We start from the raw sequence: 18,617 nt of genomic DNA, 5'->3' as shown, positions 1-18,617 counted from the left end.
TGCTAGTGAACAACTTGAAGGCAGGATTCCTGTCGGGGCCTGCCAACAGTCATCTGGGTAGCTGGGTAGAGGAGTGTGGATTGAAGAGACAATGACGAAGACAGAAAAGAGTTGAGAGGTCTGCCAGTCAGTGCAGGACAGCCCCAAGATTATTTCACAGCCAGCTTATATACAGTTTTGAAGGATGGAGGTATAGCAATGCACTGCACAGGCATTCAACCACTATCTATCCTGCCTTGCATCAAGGACATTTTCTATCTGGATGTACCTCGGGCTGGCATCAGCAGCCTGCATCTAGCTTAATAGTGTCTTCCCTCTTGTGGGCTAATCAGGACTTTCTCACAGCCTTTCAAGGAGACTCTGCAGGCTAATCAGAACTTTCTCACATCTTTGAAGCAAACAAGCTTGAACTCTATTGACTCAGAATAGACCAGATTCAAACTGGGAAACTGAGGGCACCCACAGAGTCCCATGCCTGGCACTGAGGTTTGCTTTTTTTTTTTTTTTTTTTTTTTTAGATTTAGCATTCATTTTAGGTTGACAAGCTCTCTTTGAGAGAGTCTATTCTATTCTGTGCCATTTAAGTAGTTTTTGGAGTTTAGAAATGCAATTTGACATTCTATTTTGCTCCCTAACCAGTAAGATAGCATGTACTTCTTTTCTGCTCTTTTTTGTACACAATTATGAGTCTTTCTTGAGGAACACAATAGTCATTGATTTCAGGTCATCCTTCCATTACAGAGAGATAAATATGAGGACTAGAGCATTTTACTTTAAATAAGTATTTTGTTTCTAGAATTGAAATGGAACAAAACTTTTGTTCCTTCCCCATATTTCAGAAGAGTTATCTGAGATTCTAGCTCTAATCCTAAGTGACTGACTACACCACATCCTCAGGACTTAGGCAAAGTGCAATGACCTATGAGAGTGGGCAGCCTGACTCCTACATGGTGTGTAGGAAAGAGATGGAGCTGCGCCTCAGGCATCATCTTGAGAGTTCAGCTGTGTTTCCTGAGCAGCTTCACTAACTGAATGCTGTTGGGGAGTGGGAAGGTTTCAATGAGAATGGCCCCCCCAGACTCAAAAATCTGAATGTTTGGTTCCAAGATGGTGGACTGTTTAGGGAGGATCAGTAGGCGTGGCCTTATCAGAGGAGGTGTGTCACTGGGGTGGGCTTTGGGATCTCAAAGCCCAAGCCAGGTCCAGTCTCTCACTCTCTCTGACTCTTGCTGGTGATCAGATGGAAGCTCTCAGCTACTACTCCAGGGACATGGCTACTGCCTGCTGCTACGCTTGCCAACACAATCATCATGGCTCACCTCTGAAACTGTAATCAAGTCCTCAATTAACTACTTCCTTCTGTAAGTTGTCTTGGTCATGGTGTCTCTTTACATCAATAAAACAGTAACTGAGGCCAGAAGTCGAACTGAACTCTCTGTAACATGGACCAAGGAGAGGAAGAATCTAAATAGCTTGCAGCGGGACACTGAAGCAGATTTTTAAATACTAAAGCCTATATTCTTCATTTGGTCATAAATTTGTGTGGTAGGAACAGAAGATTGCTGGACAATTAGATCATTAAATTTTGTAAGACTTCATGGTAGATATAAATCCCATGTCCAGCTTTTCCTGGAGATGTTTTTCTCTGAGAAGTCCTCATTTAGGGAAAGAACAGTATTTCTGTGGATCAAAGCCTGGGTTGTCTCTAGCAATGACTTCCATCTATCCTGTCAGAATATCCACAGATTCTTAGGTTTCTAGGAATTTGACCTGAGATTTCTTGCTGATTTTCAGGAGTCTGGGTAAACCACACTCAGAGAAGGCACACAGCCCTCCCTCACAGGCCACTCCCTCAGCCTCCTGCACCCTGGGTTTGTGTGCAGCTTCCCCTGCAGTCCCCTCACTGTGGCACTCAGAGCACAGTAGTACAGGGCAGAGTCTGCCAGCTGCACTGAGGACTTCTGCAGGTGGAAGGAGCTGCTGCTCTTCTGGAGAGTGGCCTGGAACCCTTGGTGCTCTGTCCTCTGGTTGTCTGTGGAGCTCCTCAGGTGTAGCCGAGGGGCTTCGTTGAGATATTGAACGTACCAGAAAAGGAAAGGAGGATAGGTAGTCTGATAGGTGCAGTTCATGATCACAGGCAACCCCTCTGTGACAGTGATCAGGCCTTCTGTCTGGGTCACTGAGTCTCCTTTGCTCCTCCCTGAAAATAAACAAATAAATAAATAAATAAATAAATAAATAAACAAACAAACAAATAAGGAGTCACTTTTCTGTGTGAGGAAGAAGGTAAAGACTTCCTCAGTTGTAAGGAAATAACAACCACACTTAGGGTAAATGTAACTTACTGAGCATGAAGAGGAGCAGCAGAACTGAACAGGTATCAAAAAGCATGTCCACAGAAGAAAATGACACTTGGTTCTTGAGTGCACCAAACTCACAGGACAAGTCTCCTGCAGGACTGAAACTCCTCACTCATAAACAAGGACCTCCTTCTGCACAGTGACAGTCTGTCATGTGAAGCCACCACCTGGATGCAGACATTAACCACATCTGAAGAGACAGCGCCCTCTGATAATTTCCCTTCAAACTGCACCACAGATGTCTGTGCATAAACTGGAAACCTCACCCAAAGGAGGCAGGTCTCAAGTGCCCAATTGATGCCTGAAATTACCAGTGTTACTGAACTATGTGTATGCTATGGTATTTTGTGTGCTGAATATGTATAAAATAATACACATACATATATATGCACACACACACCTACCCACTGATAAAATTTATCTACATTTTCTCAATTTTTTAGTTCTTGGGGAATGTTATGAAATGAATTTTGTTTGCATTCACCTGCTCCCTATACTCCTGCTAGATCCATCCCCTCTTCCCTACCAACCCAGTCCCCTCCTTTTAAAACAAACACCTCAATGTTTGAGTTGCAGGTTGTCCTGCCCGTATACTGTTGGATTTGTGGCCTTCAGTGGAGGGTGGTCTGTGCACCAGGGGCTGCATTTTTAAAGAAATCTATTCTCTATTCCAGCAGCTACCAACTGCCCCTAGCTCCTTAGCTAAGGGTGGGACACTCACCCTTCTGCCCTACTGCAATTAATTGCATCTGGCCTGATCCTTTTCAAGTCTTTTGTGTGCTGTCAACCTCTGTGAGTTGATGTGTGCACCTGGCCTGCTGAGTCCAGAAAAACACTGTCTCTTTGTAGTCATTCCCCACCTATGGCTCTTACAGTCTTTCATTCCCCCTTCCTCCGTGACTTCTGACCTGGGGATGAAGGTGTGTGATGTAGATGTCCCACCTGGGGCTGAGCGTGCCCCAGTCTCTTCTTCTCTGAAGCACAGGAGTTCTGGTTCTCTATGACATTTACAATGTGCTGCAGCTAGGGAAAGGGGATGATTAAACTGTATTTAATTTTTAAAAATAGGAAAAATTGTCCTAAATTGTTTTGAGTGACTTGAAAGTTTGTTTTTTTAATGTCTACACTATAGTTGTCACTTGCCAACTAACAAATAGCAAATGTACTGGAAGGCCTGTGACACAGGATGTGGATGGGGCTCCAGGCCCCATGGCAGGTTTGAGGACAGGCTGAAGGTAGGTGCCTGTGGAGCAGTGTGCACTTGCAGCACAGAAGTACATGGCAGAGTCTCCAGGCCGGGAGTCTGTGATGTGCAGGGAGAGGTGTTTGGTTTTCTTATCCTGTAAAACGATCAATCTTTGCTCCTGCTTTCTTTCCACAGTTGAACGAATGTCAATAATGAGCTGAGGATTCTCTCCAGGTCCTTGCTTGTACCAAAGGAAGTAGTAAGAGGCACTGTCTGTGTAAGTGCAGTTGATGACAGCGCTGGCTTCCTCCTGGACTCTCAGGGTGGAAGGATGCTGCTCCACCTGCTCACCTTGTTCAACCCTGGGCAAAAAGATGGAGTGAAAAGAGAAAAGTTCTCAGGTCATCACTATCCAGGATTTTCTTTTTCTACACTAACTGGAGAAAATCTGAATAAAATAGAGTTCCTCCTCGATGTCTCAGAAATGCCCAAGGAATATTTTGTGGCTCTAAAATTTTAACTCACCAAGCCGGGCGGTGGTGGCGCACGCCTTTAATCCCAGCACTCGGGAGGCAGAGCCAGGCGGATCACTGTGAGTTCGAGGCCAGCCTGGGCTACCAAGTGAGCTCCAGGAAAGGCGCAAAACTACGCAGAGAAACCCTGTCTCGAAAAAAAAAAAAAACAAACAAACAAAAAATTTAACTCACCATCTAGCTGCAGCCACAAGAGCATGAATAAAGTAGGAACAAATGTCTTCATTATTCTTCCAATTAAATTAAGATCCAGGGTACAATTGGGATGACTAAGAGGTCAGCTACAGCTACCAGGGTGTTGTTCTTTCTCAGGAACAATTCTACTCTGGAGTCATCCACTCAGCCACTGAGAGAAAGGCTGGGCTTCTGCCCTAAGCCTGCACAATCAGCACAAGGAAGTGAATCCTCTGCACACTCCCCAGCAGCTGAGATCTACTACCACCTTGTGATTGTATCCTTAACCAGTGAGGCCTCTGCATAAGTGTTCTCTAACCTGTGAAGGACTCAGACACATAAAACAGCAATATGGTATATCAAGTGTGTTCTAGTGCTGAGAGATCAATAATGGTATTTGTACACAATAGTGAGACTATTTTTTATATTTGAATCTAATGTAACACATGTAAAATGCTTCATATATACATGTATATATGTGGTATTTTCATATATAAATGGAATATATATGATGTGCTTATATATAAGTGTGTGTGTGTGTGTGTGTGTGTGTAACACATTCTGTCTAGAACTGTATTTATTAATCCACTTACATATCACAGAATGTTCGGATCATTCATCATGAACTCCCCCTTTTCTTAGAGACAGATACTTAGGCCAATATTTGTCTGTGAAAATTACAGTGTGTGAGAAAAGTCTTTGTCAGGTCTCTCATGGGCTTTCAGTTGCAAGAGGACAATGTTTTTTCTATTTCAATGAGTTCTTGTTGAGAATACAGATATGATGTTTTCATGCATGCATTTTACCTTCTATAGAAGTTGGCCTGGAATCACAACTACACATAACTACTCTTAGGAACGTTCTCAGAAATCATTTCATTTGAGGATGGCACCATCCATTTCCCTCACTCACCCCCACAGCGTCTACACTGAATCACTGATAGAAGAGCAGTGGTGGATTCCCTGGAGAATCTGCCAAACCTTGCACTAATCCATCTCTTCTCCTTCCTGTGGACCCTCCCAGCACCCACTGCTCTAACCCATTGCCTTTCCTTCCTGTCAACTGTGAACAGCTACAAACACTGTGTAACTGGGAACCCAGTCTACTCACAGGCTTGGGAAGCTGAAGGCCATCTTCATTGTCCTTCCTGTCCTCCGTTTCAGTTCCCCTGGTACCATCCCCAGCCCTGGAACAGACCACTGGTCTGTCCTCTCACTCTTCCTCCATTCACTGATGACTCAGCAGATCCTTGCTGCATTTCCTTTCCTAACTCACCACCATTGCTTTGTGTCACATGACAGTAGAGACACTCCACCTGGGAGCCTGATAGCCACACCTGCCTGGGCAGCAGGTAGTCCATCTTCACTTTCCTTGATGTCCTGCATTGCAGTTTTCCCAGTGTCATCCCAACCCTGTTGCAGACTATAGTAGGGTCCTGTCCTTCCTCTCTGCTTCCATTCCCCACCTGACCCTTTGGAGGACTCAGCTTCCTTCCTTCCTGTGGATCCTCTCAGCATCCCCTCTAGTCCATCCCCTTTCCTTCATGTCACCCTCCAATATATATAAAACAGTTTCTACCTTAGTGACCACACTGGCGGGGACTCACGGCCAGTTATATAGGTGATTCACTCTATCCTTCCTGTCCTTTATTACAGTCTCTCCATTCTCAACATCAGCCTGGTAACAACCTGCTCACAGGTCCCCTACTGAACTTCATCCACTGGACACTGCATCTCTTGGTTCAGACCCAAGGTCCCTTGTATTTTCAACTCCATCTCTCCACATATTTCTTTGCCTTACTGCAACCTACTTCATCCAAACTCCCTGTGGATCTCACCTCTAGGTATGAACAGGATCTCCTTAGCTTGTTACTGAAGTCTCTCTCAGCATTTTATCTTAGGCCACATCTATTCCTTTCTGTCACATGTTGGCCCACAGAAACACCCCCTACTAGGCAACCAATAATAACAATAATTCACTAAGACCAAGAAGTTTCAGCAGAAACTGAGAAAGGAAACACTCACTAAACAAAGGCAACACCAGATATCAGAACATAGAAACAAATCATCCCAACACCAAACACCTGCACAAAACACAATCATTAATAGAAAAAAACAATATATCTCCTCCAGAATCCAGTAACCCTAGTGTACAATTGATCCTAGAAATGCAATAGAGCTAAACCACAGGACAAGGTAATCGAAAATAAATATAATGAATTTGCCCAAGGACCATAAAGAGGATATGGATAAATCCCTTAGTAAAATCTTTGAAACCACAAACAGTGGAATAAAATGAAGAAAACAGTTCAAGATATGCAAGTAGAAATATAATCACTAAAGAAAATACTAAGTGAGATAAAAGTGGAAATGAAAAATTTAGGACATCAAACCAAATCCTCAGAGGTTCGCCAACAGAGCAGAAGACATAGAAGAGAGACTCTCAGGCATTGAAGACAAGGTAAAAGAAATGGACATCTCAGTCAAACAAAATCTTAAATTTACAAAAATCCTAGGATGAAATATCCAGGAAATCAGGGACACCATGAAAAGACTGAATCTACAAATAGCATAGATTGAGGAAAGAGAAGAAACCTAAGTCATTGGTACATAAATATTTTCAACAAAATCATAGAAGAAAATTTCTCTAACATAAATAAGAAGGTAACTATCAAGGTACAAAAAGTATGCAGAACACCAAATAGACTGGACCAGAAAAGAAATTCTCTGTTGACTCATTATAATCAAAACATTGACTTTACAGAACAAAGAAAGTATATTAAAAACTGAAAGAGCCGGGCGGTGGTGGCGCACGCCTTTAATCCCAGCACTCGGGAGGCAGAGGCAGGCGGATCTCTGTGAGTTCGAGGCCAGCCTGGTCTACCAAGTGAGTTCCAGGAGAGGCACAAAGCTACACAAGAGAAACCCTGTATCGAAAAACCAAAAAAAAAAAAAAAAAAAAAAAACTGAAAGGAAAAAGACTAAGTAACATATGAAGGCAAACACAGTATAATAATAACTGACACTTCACCTGAGACTATAAAGGCCAGAAGAGCTTGGACAGATGTAACACAAACATTGAGAGACAGATGCCAGCCCATACTACTAAAACCAGGAAAACCATCAATCATAATTGATGAAGAAACAAAAACATTCCAAGATGAATCCAAATTTAAGTAGTATCTACTTACCAATCCAGTGCTACAGAAGATGACAGAAAGAAATATTAAGAGATTAACCACACCCAAGAAAAGCACAAAGAATAAATAATCCCAGAGCAGCAAATCAAAAGAAGATGGAAATACACACCACAGCAATAAATAACAGGGACCAATGAACACTGCTCATGGCTAACTCTGAATATTAATGGTTTCAATTCCCTGATAAAAAGAAAGAGACCAACAGATTAGATTAAAGATAGTATTCGTGCATATCAGAAACAACAGAAAATGCAGAAATTCGTGGAAACTGAACAACTCATTACTAGCCCCAACTCCACATTATTCCAAAAAGTAGAAGCAGAAGACTACTATCTAATTCTCTTTATGTGAACCTAATTACCCTGACATTTAAACAGATAAAGATGCAAAAAGGACAGAAAATTACACATCAATATCTGTTATTAACATAGATGAAAAATTCTCAAAAATGCTTGTACACTGAATACAAGATACGTTAAAAAAGAATCATCTACTGTAATGAAGCTTCATCCCAGAGATCCAAGGATTGTTCAACATATATAAATTGATAATGTAATCCAGAAATACAGAAAAAGTGGCCTAGATTATTATAAAACACAACAGAGTTTGCACTGAGTTAAAATTAGCTTAGCAACTGAAAAGTGTTGTAACTTATATGGAAAATATCAAGGCATGGCATGGTGTCACCTAGCAATCACTGTGCCTTGGCTTGTTCAGGAAGAGTTGGTGGGAGTCCAAGTGCGTGAGGGTGGCTCTAGGAAAAGAGAAGCTGGACTGGGGCTGAACCAGGAGTGGTGGTTGCTATAGATGAGTGACTGGCCCCGGTTGCAAAGCTTGGTTTAGGAGGGAAAGACAGTGAAAGAATTCAAGATGTCACCTAATATACACTGGAAAGAAATAGTCAAATCCAATCCATATGGCCTGCCACTGGAGAAGAGTTGGCAGATTGCCTCAGTGAAGGTGGAAGCAGATAAAGTAAAAGATGAAGATGAAAACATGGTACCTCTCTTCAGAATTACTCGGTCACTGATGAAGGTGACAGTATCAGAAGCAGAGCTGCCTTTGAAGAAGTTGAACAGGCTGGAGAAGGAGGAGCAAACATGAAAATCAACTAAACACAAAAGAAATGAGACTGGAAAATGAGCTGGAGGTGGCTCAAGAGGTGGATGTGATACTTGGTTTTTACATGATGAAATTCTCCGACATGAAAACCAGTTGAAATAAAAAGACAGGAAGTTAAAGAATGTGGGAAAAGAGTCACATAAAGAGAAGAAAGTCAATGATCAACTGGCTTTTTCAATGAAGAGGCAGAAACAGCAAATTAGGAAGTTATTGAACAGCTTAAGATTCACAAAAGGAATCACTTCATCAGGAAGAGAAGGAGACGGTGACAACTGATCTCAATTATCTAAAAAGATCTGTGAACTTGTTCAACATCCTGACGAAATTCAGACCTTAATGGGAGCTAGTGAGAAACTTGAAGTTTAGAACTGAGAAATGAGAAAGAAATCTAAAAGACTCAGTACGGGAAATGGAGATGATGACTGATGACTGTAATGGGACAAAAGCTACTGTACAATGAGAAGATACTATTGTGGACCAGATTTAAAAAGAGATTGGGCATTGTCAACTTCAGGTGTGAGAGCTCTCAGGCCTTCAGAAAGGGTGGGATGGAGAGGATGATCCAGTCATGATGACTGTCGAGACAAATGTAGAAGAATAGAAGGTGCTTTTTCTCAATTGATACAATTCTTTTGTGTCTTATATTTTGATTTAACTTGAATTTTGATTTTGATTTAAGGATTTATAGAAGAAAATAATATTTATACTGTTTTTTAAAGTTTATTGTACATTTGTCTAGAAAGCTTTTAAAACTGCTCTCTGTAGTCCTTAAGCTCCTTTGTTCATTAGATAAAACTTTCAAGTCCAGATTAATCAGGAATGAGATTAGGAAAAACATCTATCAACATCTATCAGACAACCTTTTTAATGTGTTGTCTAATTAATATATTCTGTGCCTAATTAATATATTCCAATCTCACCTAATTCCATACCACACACTATCAAGAATCTAGGATTATGGTGGTTACTATTTGTGAATTCTCTGAGATGACTGAATTAGTAATTCCTACTGTAGAATCTGTCATTTCTAGTGTTGACACTTCTAGCCATGTTCACATAAATGTTATTGATAATTAGGAAATGTTTATTATCCTGGAAGCTCAGATAATCTATATTTGAAACAGATGTAGTTACAATGGGGATGAGGCTGAATGAATCACAAAGGGATCAGTGAATTTGTGAAGCTCTAGAAAGTAAATGTTTTAGCCAGTCCAGTCACTGTTGTAAGCACTCAGTGCTGTTTCAAAGTGAAAACACGATGGACAGACAATTCAGGAATGAAGGAACATGGCCGCTTTCCAGTTCCTTACAGAGACAAATTGCAGATCCGAGTTTTTCAACTGTGGAATATAATCCGCCGACACTTGGGAAACTACAGTGTTTGGATCACTTTTAATTACTGTATAACTAATTATTCCCCTATTGAGTGACTTTAGGAGGTTTCAAGTTTTTCTTTTGAAAGCAGTGCTTTAGTGAGAAAATTTGCTTTTGTATATTACATTGCAAATATACAAATATTTTGTAGAATCAATTGCTGCAAGTATTATTGTAATACAAATTGCAAATACGTCTCTCTAGTTGGTCATTTATCTTTTGGCTCTCATAATTTCTGATGTGAAATATATGTTTTATGTTTCATAATGTATTATATATTTTAAAATATCAAAAAAAATGTTGAAATCGTGTCTAGGTTAATAAGATTTATTTGCCTTGCCATTCTACAAATTAATCTATTAGATCTTCAAATTTAATTCTTTTATCAACTTCATATTGAGCAGAATAGCTGGAAGTGTTGTCTCATGCTCTTTAAACACAGGATGGAAACAGTTGCTCAGAGTTTCCAATGTTGAGAAAAGACAGAATTGATTGTGGAATGTGTAAGGGGGGGTTATATTTTATGACATTAGCACAAGCATTTGATAAAGTATAGATTTTAGTCATGTAGGCTGATGTTTATGAACATTTGTCCTTCTTTTTTTGATATTCATGTGTTATAGAATTCTTTTTTTTTCATTTTTCTCGAACATTTATCCTTATACAAGTCAGTATCATATCAACTGAATTTAAGTGTGAACTTCTACAACAGTATTGTTCTGTTTCCTCACATTTTCTTTGTAATTGGTAGAGATATGATGAAGCCAAAACTGTACAAAAGCTGCTGCAAGTCTGCCTGTGTCAGGGCTGTAGCTGCACACACAGCTGCAGTTTGGGGTCAGGCTTCAGGCTTGCTGGAAGCACTGTGCTTCTGCAGCACAGAGGTAGGTGCCTGAGTCCTCCAGCTGGGCATCCCTGATGTGCAGAGTGCTGTAGCTCTCCTTGGAGTTGAATGTTGACTTTAACCTCCCATTCTCCTTTGTTCCTGGACTCAGGTATAAAAGATTGATGAAGCTGCCCCTGGGATTCTTCCGGAACCACTGCACACTTCTCATGGTGGTAGAAAAATTGCATCTCAGAGCAGAACTGGTTCCCTCATGGAGACTCAGGACTGAAGGACTCTGCTCCACCTCATCTCCTCTCACCCCTGTTTAGAAACAAAAGCAAACCAGAATCATCCACACCTGTCTAATATCCCAGGAGACACCATGAGGTAACTGCACAGGAGCTTTGGGTTGGCTCATTCCCCTTCTACCACTGATATTTCTGGAGAATCCCTAAGGCAACTTGAATGGGCACAACTCACAGCAAATCAACAACCACAGAATCCCCAGCACAGCTCCCAGTTTCCTCTCCATGATGCCTGTCCAGTTGCTGGGATGCCTTCTCTCCAGTTATGAGGGTGTTAAGTTTTGTGCCCAGATACACTTGTGCTTACACACAGCAGGTTCTCTTCAAATCACTGAGTTTCCTCTTTCACTGGAACAAGAAACCCCACCCACCTCTACCTCATGACTACAGGCAATTGCTCCACAACTGTGGAAGACAATGATGTAGAGCCCAGGACACTGTATTTCTAATATAACACTTCATATAAGGGGAGTTTGGGGAAAATGTGCGAGGGAGGGGAATTCATAAATGCAGAATACTGGTGTGAAAACTGATGGCTCCAGTAAGTTAGAAGAGCCTTGCAGAATCCTAGCAAGATTTTTTTTGACCTTTTTTTGTCTTAACTTTTTTTCATATACAATATGTTCTGATCATTGCCTCCTCTCCTCTATCACCTCCAAGAACTTCTAAACACCTTCTCACCCACCCAACTCCATGCTCTTTCTTTTTCTCTCTCTTTAGAAATCAAAAAGCAAACAAAATCCAAACAAAGCAGAATTTAAAAAAAAAGAAGAAACAGACACACACACAAATCTCTTAAAAACATAAAATACATACAAACACAGACAAAAGACCAATAAGACAAAAAAAAAAAACATGCTCAAACTTAGCAATGTGAGGCAATAACATCATTGGATTCATTCTGTGCTGGCGATCTACTGTTGGGCATGTGCCCACCCTTCCGTGTGATCAATAAACCCAACATGAAAGTTCTGGCAGAACTCTTAAATTAGAGTATTTGACAAATCAGCATGCAAGGCACTCTACAGAATTTCTTAGGATCATCATGTATGTAGAAAGTTCCCAACAGAGTTTTGTTGGGTATAAGAAAAATATGACATGACCCCCCATGCTTCCATTCTTATTTATTTTCCATCTTTTGGCATCTGCTCAGATATTCCGCTGTGCTGTGCAAGAAAACGCAGCAGATGCAGATCAGGCTGTGAATACCTGCTCAAGTTCTGTGATGCCCCCTGACTTCTATTCTTTCATACCTATATTCCACAGGTTTTTTTCTTCTCAAGTAATTATTCCTCTTCTTAATAGTTTAGAGTACATATATATGTGTACGTATTATTCATATATATTATATATGATTTAAAGGTTATTGTAATAATTTCTATTTCTTTGAATTTGGGAAGTTTTAAACATAAAACTAAAAAAAGGGCTGTGGAAATGATTTCTCTTGAGTGTCCATCTGCATAATGCCCAATGAGATTCTATTTTGCTTACATCTGTTCCGAGAATTGTTCTTAAAATAGATTTATTGACATGGGGGATCTAGTGAACAGGCTCTAGATATCTATGGTTTTATATAGAATGATCGAGAGCTAAAGATCCGGTGAACTCCACACAGTGACCCCTACTCCTTGCTTTGTGGGTTGATTGCCTCATGTCTCTTCTCAGCAATTCAAACCTCTAGGCAACTTAAGAAACAGAAATTTCTAGAAACCTTGCAGTGCCCCCTAGTGGACTGACATCACCACCAAAAGTGACTTCAGGACATCTCCAACAAGCCTCACTAAACCAACCTTTTCACTCTATCACTTCATGGTAAGGCAATGCAAATGGTCAGAAGACAAGACTGTCTAGATGGAGTTCTCAAAAGAAGAAATAAAAGTGACCAAGAAATATCTCAAAATTATTCATCATCCTTAGCAATTAGGGAAATACAAATTGAAACAACTTTGAGATTTCATCTCACCCCAGTTAGAGTATCTAAAATCGATAAAACAACTGACAATAAATGCTGGGGATCGGGGTGTTGGGAGGGGAGGAGCCTGCATTCCCTGTTGAAGGGAATGAAAATTGGTACAGTTACTTTGGAGATGGGTATGGGGAGTCTTCGACCAACTAAAGATAAATTTACCATACAACCCAGTTATGCCACTTCTTGATATATGTCCAAAGAACTCTACATCCTACTCCACAGATAGTTGCTTAGCTATGCGTATCGCTGCTCTGTAGTGGGTAGCTGTTCCAGCTTTGACCTTGAAACACTGCCTCAGTAAGGCAGCCAGTAACTGCTACACCTACCTATGACCTGCCCCTGGGGTGTGGCTGAGATGGGAACCCTTAAGACCCAAGGTCTATCCTGGCCAGCCCTCTTGGCTCCTTGGATCCTGGATGCTGGATTGCAGACCAAGTCAGAGTTCTCCAGAGAACCCTGTTGGACTGCACCTCACCTCTCCTGGATCCTGGATCCAACCCCTTTACTGGCTTTAAGTTACCCCAAAATAAACCTCCTTTTAACTACGTGGAATTGCCTTGTTAAATCCCCACATTAGTGCTCTATTCACAGTAACTATGAAATGGAAAAAACTTAAGTGTCCTTTAGCTGATGAATGGAAAATAAAAATGTGGCACCTACATATTATTGAATATTCTTCAATGTAGAGAAAAATGGCACTATAAACTTTGCAGGTAGATGGATGGAACTAGAAAAGATTATTTATAATGAGTTGACAGAAACCCAAAAAAACAAATGCCACATGTTCTGCCACTGAACTCCTAACTCCAATGAGGATCACATAGGCTCCTAACCCCAAATCTTCAAATGGAAATATATAGCTTGGAGTAACCACAGATGCCAGAAAAATCCAAAAGGGAACAGGTAGTTAGGGAGAAGAATTAGAAATGGGAATAGCATGGTAAGCATTGAGATGTCATCTTGGTGGATTTTTCCTTTGATGAGTATGAAGTGTCCTTCCCCACCTCTGTTGATTAATTCTAGTTGGAAGTCTAGTTTGTGAAAATATTAGAATGGCCACACTAGCTTGCTTCATGGGTTGATTTGCTTGGAAAATCTTTTTTGAACCCTTTAATCTGAGTTAATGTCTGCCTTTGATATGAGGTGCGTTTCTTGTATGAAGCAGAAGGATGAATCCTGTTTTTACATTTATTCTGTCAGCTGATATCTTTTTATCAGGGAATTGAGTCCAGTGATATTGAGAGGTATTAATTACCAATTAATTGCTTATTCTTATTTACTGCTATTTTAATATTTTAATTACTGTTAAATTACTGTTATTTTAGTGGTATTGGTGTTGTGTGTGTGTGTGTGTGTATGTGTGTGTGTGTGTGTGAGAGAGAGAGAGAGAGAGAGAGAGAGAGAGAGAGAGAATGTGCTTCCTTTCTTTTTATTTTGCTAGTATGAAATTATTTATTTACTATATTTTAGTGGGTGTAATTAACATTCCTTGAGGTGCAGTTTTCCTTCTAGTACCTTCTTATTGGTGGATTTGTGTGTAGCTGATGTTTAAGTTTGACTTTGTCATGAAATATCTTGTTTTCTCCATCTATGGTTACTAAAAGTTTTGCTAGGTATAGTAGACTGGGCTGGCATCTGTGGCCTCTTAGGGCCTACAGGACATCTGTACAGGTCCTTTTGGTTTTGAGAATCTCTACTGAGAAGCTGGGTGTAATTCTAATAGCTCTGCCTTTATATATTGTTGGCCTTTTTCTTTTGCAGCTTTTAATATTCTTTTGTTGTTGTTGTTCTGTATATATAGTGTTTTGATTATTATGTGGCAGGGGGAATTAATTTTCTGGTTCAGTCTTTTTGGTGTTCTGTAAGCTTCTTGTACCTTTATAAACATCTTCTTCAAGTCAGGACATTGTTCTATGATTTAGTTAAAAATATTTTCTGGGACTTTGAGCTGAGATTCTTCTCTTTCTTCTATTTCTATTATTTTCAGGCTTGGTCTTTTCAAAGCCAGGTTTCCTGAATGTTCTTTGACAGGAACTTTTAGATTTAACATTCTCTTTGACTGATTGTATCAATTTCTTCTGTTATATCTTCTATGGCTGGGCGTCTCTCTTCCATCTCTTATTTTCTGTTGGTGATGCTTGCTTCTGTAGTTCCTGTTCATTTACTTAGTGTCTTAGTTAGGCATTTTATTGCTGTGAAGAGACACCATGTCCACGGCAACTCTTATAAACCAAAAACATTTGTGGTGATATTTTATTTGTGCTGAAATGTGATATTTTATTTGTATGCTAATAAATAAAGTTTGCCTGGAGATCAGAGGTCATAGTGAGCCACCAACAGAAGTCAGGTGGTGGTGGCACACACCCTTAATCTGATCACATGGCAGGCAGTGTCTCTGTGTGTTCAAGGACACAGCCAAGAGTGGTGACACACGCCTTTAATCCCAGTACCAACCATAGAGACCTGGAAGTCGGTATAGATAGGCAGTGACAAGGAAGTGATGTGGCTGGACTTAAAGTCAATGAGAAGGCAGAACAGGAAGGCAATAAAGGTACAGGTTACACAGGAAGAAGCTCACTTGGGAAGCTACAGTGAGGTGGTGAGCTAAGGTTAGTTGGCAGTTATTGCTTTGATCTCTACGGCTTATATCTCTGTATTTGGCTCTGTGTTTCTTATTTAATGAGACTGTTTAGAAATTCATCTACAAACATTTAATTGGGGTGGCTCACTTATAATTTCAGAGGTTCGGTCCATGATCATCATGACAGGGAGTACAGTGGCATTCAGACAAATGTGGTGCTGTCTATATCTTGATCAGAAGGCAACAGCAAGTAGACTGTCTCACTGGCTGTAGCTTGAGTATATATGAACTCTCAAAGCCTACCCACTGAGACACACTTCCTCCAACAAGAACAGGCCAACAAAGCCACACCTCTAATAGTGCTACTGCATTTGGGGGCCACTTCCCTTTAAACTACCACATTCCACTCCCTTGCCCCCAAAGGCATATAGCCACATCATAATGCAAAAATGTATTCAGTCCAACTTCAAAAGTCCCCATAGTATATAACTGTCTCTAACTTATCTAAATATCTGAAGTTCAAAGTCTCTTCTGAGTTTCATGCAATCTCTTAACTGCAATCCCTTATAAAATCAAAATCAAAAAGTAAATCACATACTTCCAACACATAATGACACTTGAGATACATAACCATTACAAAATAGAGGGAAGGGAGCACAGTGAGTAAACACTGGACCACAGCAAGCACAAAAACCAGCTGGGCAACCTTCAAACTCTGACTACAACACACTTCTTTCTCTTGAGCTGGTTCCACTCCCTGTCAGTAGCTCCCCTCAGCAGGTATCCCAGGGCTCTGGCATCTTTAACATCTTGGGGTCTCCACGTAAGACCAGGCTTCTACTTTACAGCTTCACACAATGGCCTCTCTAGGCTTGCATTCAGGGACACCCCTGATGCATGCCTGGGCTCAGCGGCTCTCCTTAGTTTCAGGGGCAAATTCCAAAGGCCCTTTCTTCTCGTCTTAACTCCAGAACTGTAGCTGAAGTTTTCTTCGGTCCTGCCCAGCCGCACAGACCCCACAGCCATTTATAAAATAATCACTCAGAAGATATATATATATATATATATATATATATAGATAGATAGATAGATAGATAGATAGATAGATAGATAGATATATTGTTTTTCGAGACAGGGTTTCTCTGTGTAGCTTTGCGCCTTTCCTAGAACTCACTTTGGAGACCAGGCTGGCCTCGAACTCACAGAGATCCGCCTGCCTCTGCCTCCCAAGTGCTGGGATTAAAGGCGTGCGCCGCTGCTGCTGCTGCTGCTGCTGCTGCTGCTGCCGCCGCCGCCGCCGCCGCCACCCGGCTTGCACCACCACCGCCCGGCATAGAAGCTTATATTAATTAAAACTGCTCAGTCATTAGCTCAGGCCTAACACTGACTAGCTCTTACATTTAAACTCAGCCCATTTCTGTTAATCTATATGTTGCCACCTGTTCTGTGGTTTTATCTATGTAGCATGAATATTAAAATGTCTTATTAATAAAAACAAACCCAGGGCCTGGTATTGGTGTCTATACTGGAAAATCAGAGAAGTAGAACAAGCCACAGCCATCTCACCTTGTCAATTCCTCAGCTGATCCTGTTTCCTCAGACTGGAAGCCTATGAGTCCTTATCCAGAATTAATCTCAGCTGCTAAAAGCCTAAAAGCTTAACCAGCTCTAGTTCCTGGTCCTCATGCCTTATATACCTTTCTGCCATCACTTCCTAGGATTAAAGGCATGTGTCACCATGCCTGGCTGTTTCCAGTGTGGTTTTGAACTCACAGAGATTCAGATGGATCTCTGCCTCTGGAATGCTAGCTACCACTGCCTAACCTCTATGTTTAATATTATGGCTGTTCTGATCTCTGAACTCCAGGTAAGTTTATTGGGGTGCACAATATATCAACTACATAATCTGTGTGCCTTTACATGCTGCTCCCTGGATGGCATACTGGCATCTACTCTGACTCAGCCTTCCTCTTCCCAGAATTCTTCTGCTTATCCCGCCTATACTTCCTGCCTGGCTACTGGCCAATCAGTGTTTTATTTATCAACCAATCAGAGTAACGTGTATTTACAGCATACAGAAAGACATTCCCCTATCACAGAACCATGTGGCTGAAGGTGTCAAGTTCTGCTACTTGCTGGGACTAGAACATGGCCCCTGAGCCAAGTACATCTTCACCAACTTTCTGTCTTTCACTGCTTAAGTTTGGCTGTACTGAAACTAGCTTTGTATATAAGGCTGGTGTCAAACTCAGAGATCTGCCAGCCTTTGGGGGGCATTTTCTTTCAAACCATTACACCTAGATTTTCCATTTCCATCATTCCCTTGGTTTGTGTCTTCTTTATTGCTTCTAGTTCCATTTTCAGATCTTGAACAGTTTTATTCATTTCCTTCACATGTTTGTGTTTTCCTGGATTTCTTCAAGGGATTTATTAATTTCCTCTTTAAGAGCCTCAATCATCTTCATAAAATTGGATGTAAGGTCATTGTCTTGTGTTTCAGCTGTGTTGGAACATCCAGGGCTTACTATAGTAGGATAGCTTGGCTCTGGTGGTGCCATTTGTCATCTATGTTTGGAATTATTATACATTTAAGTGTCAATTTATCTTTGTTGCTGATGCTTTTTGATGCCCCCCCCCCGGGTTTCTGTTTTTTATTTCCTCGTTTTCTGACTTGGGTAGACTATGGTTCTGGTGAACAGTGAGTTTTCAGGTCTAGTAGTGTGTCTCTGTGGGGTATTTGGTGGACTGTATGGCCTCTGGAGTACTAGCTTGTCTGTGGTGCTCTTTAGGAGTAGCTGAGGGGCTTTGTTTGAATATTGCACATACCAGAAAACCACAGGAGCTGAACTAATAGTCTTGTAGGTGCAATTCATCATCACAGGCAACCCCTCTGTGACAGTGACCAGGCCTTCTGTCTGGGTCACCAAGTCACCATTGCTCATCCCTGAAAATGAATAAATAAATAGATAGATAAATAAGGAATCATTT

The sequence above is a fragment of the Peromyscus maniculatus genome, chromosome 9, assembly GCF_049852395.1.
Source record: "Peromyscus maniculatus bairdii isolate BWxNUB_F1_BW_parent chromosome 9, HU_Pman_BW_mat_3.1, whole genome shotgun sequence".
NCBI classification, from domain to species: Eukaryota; Metazoa; Chordata; class Mammalia; order Rodentia; family Cricetidae; genus Peromyscus; species Peromyscus maniculatus.
Note: the sequence above shows the minus strand (reverse complement) of the source record.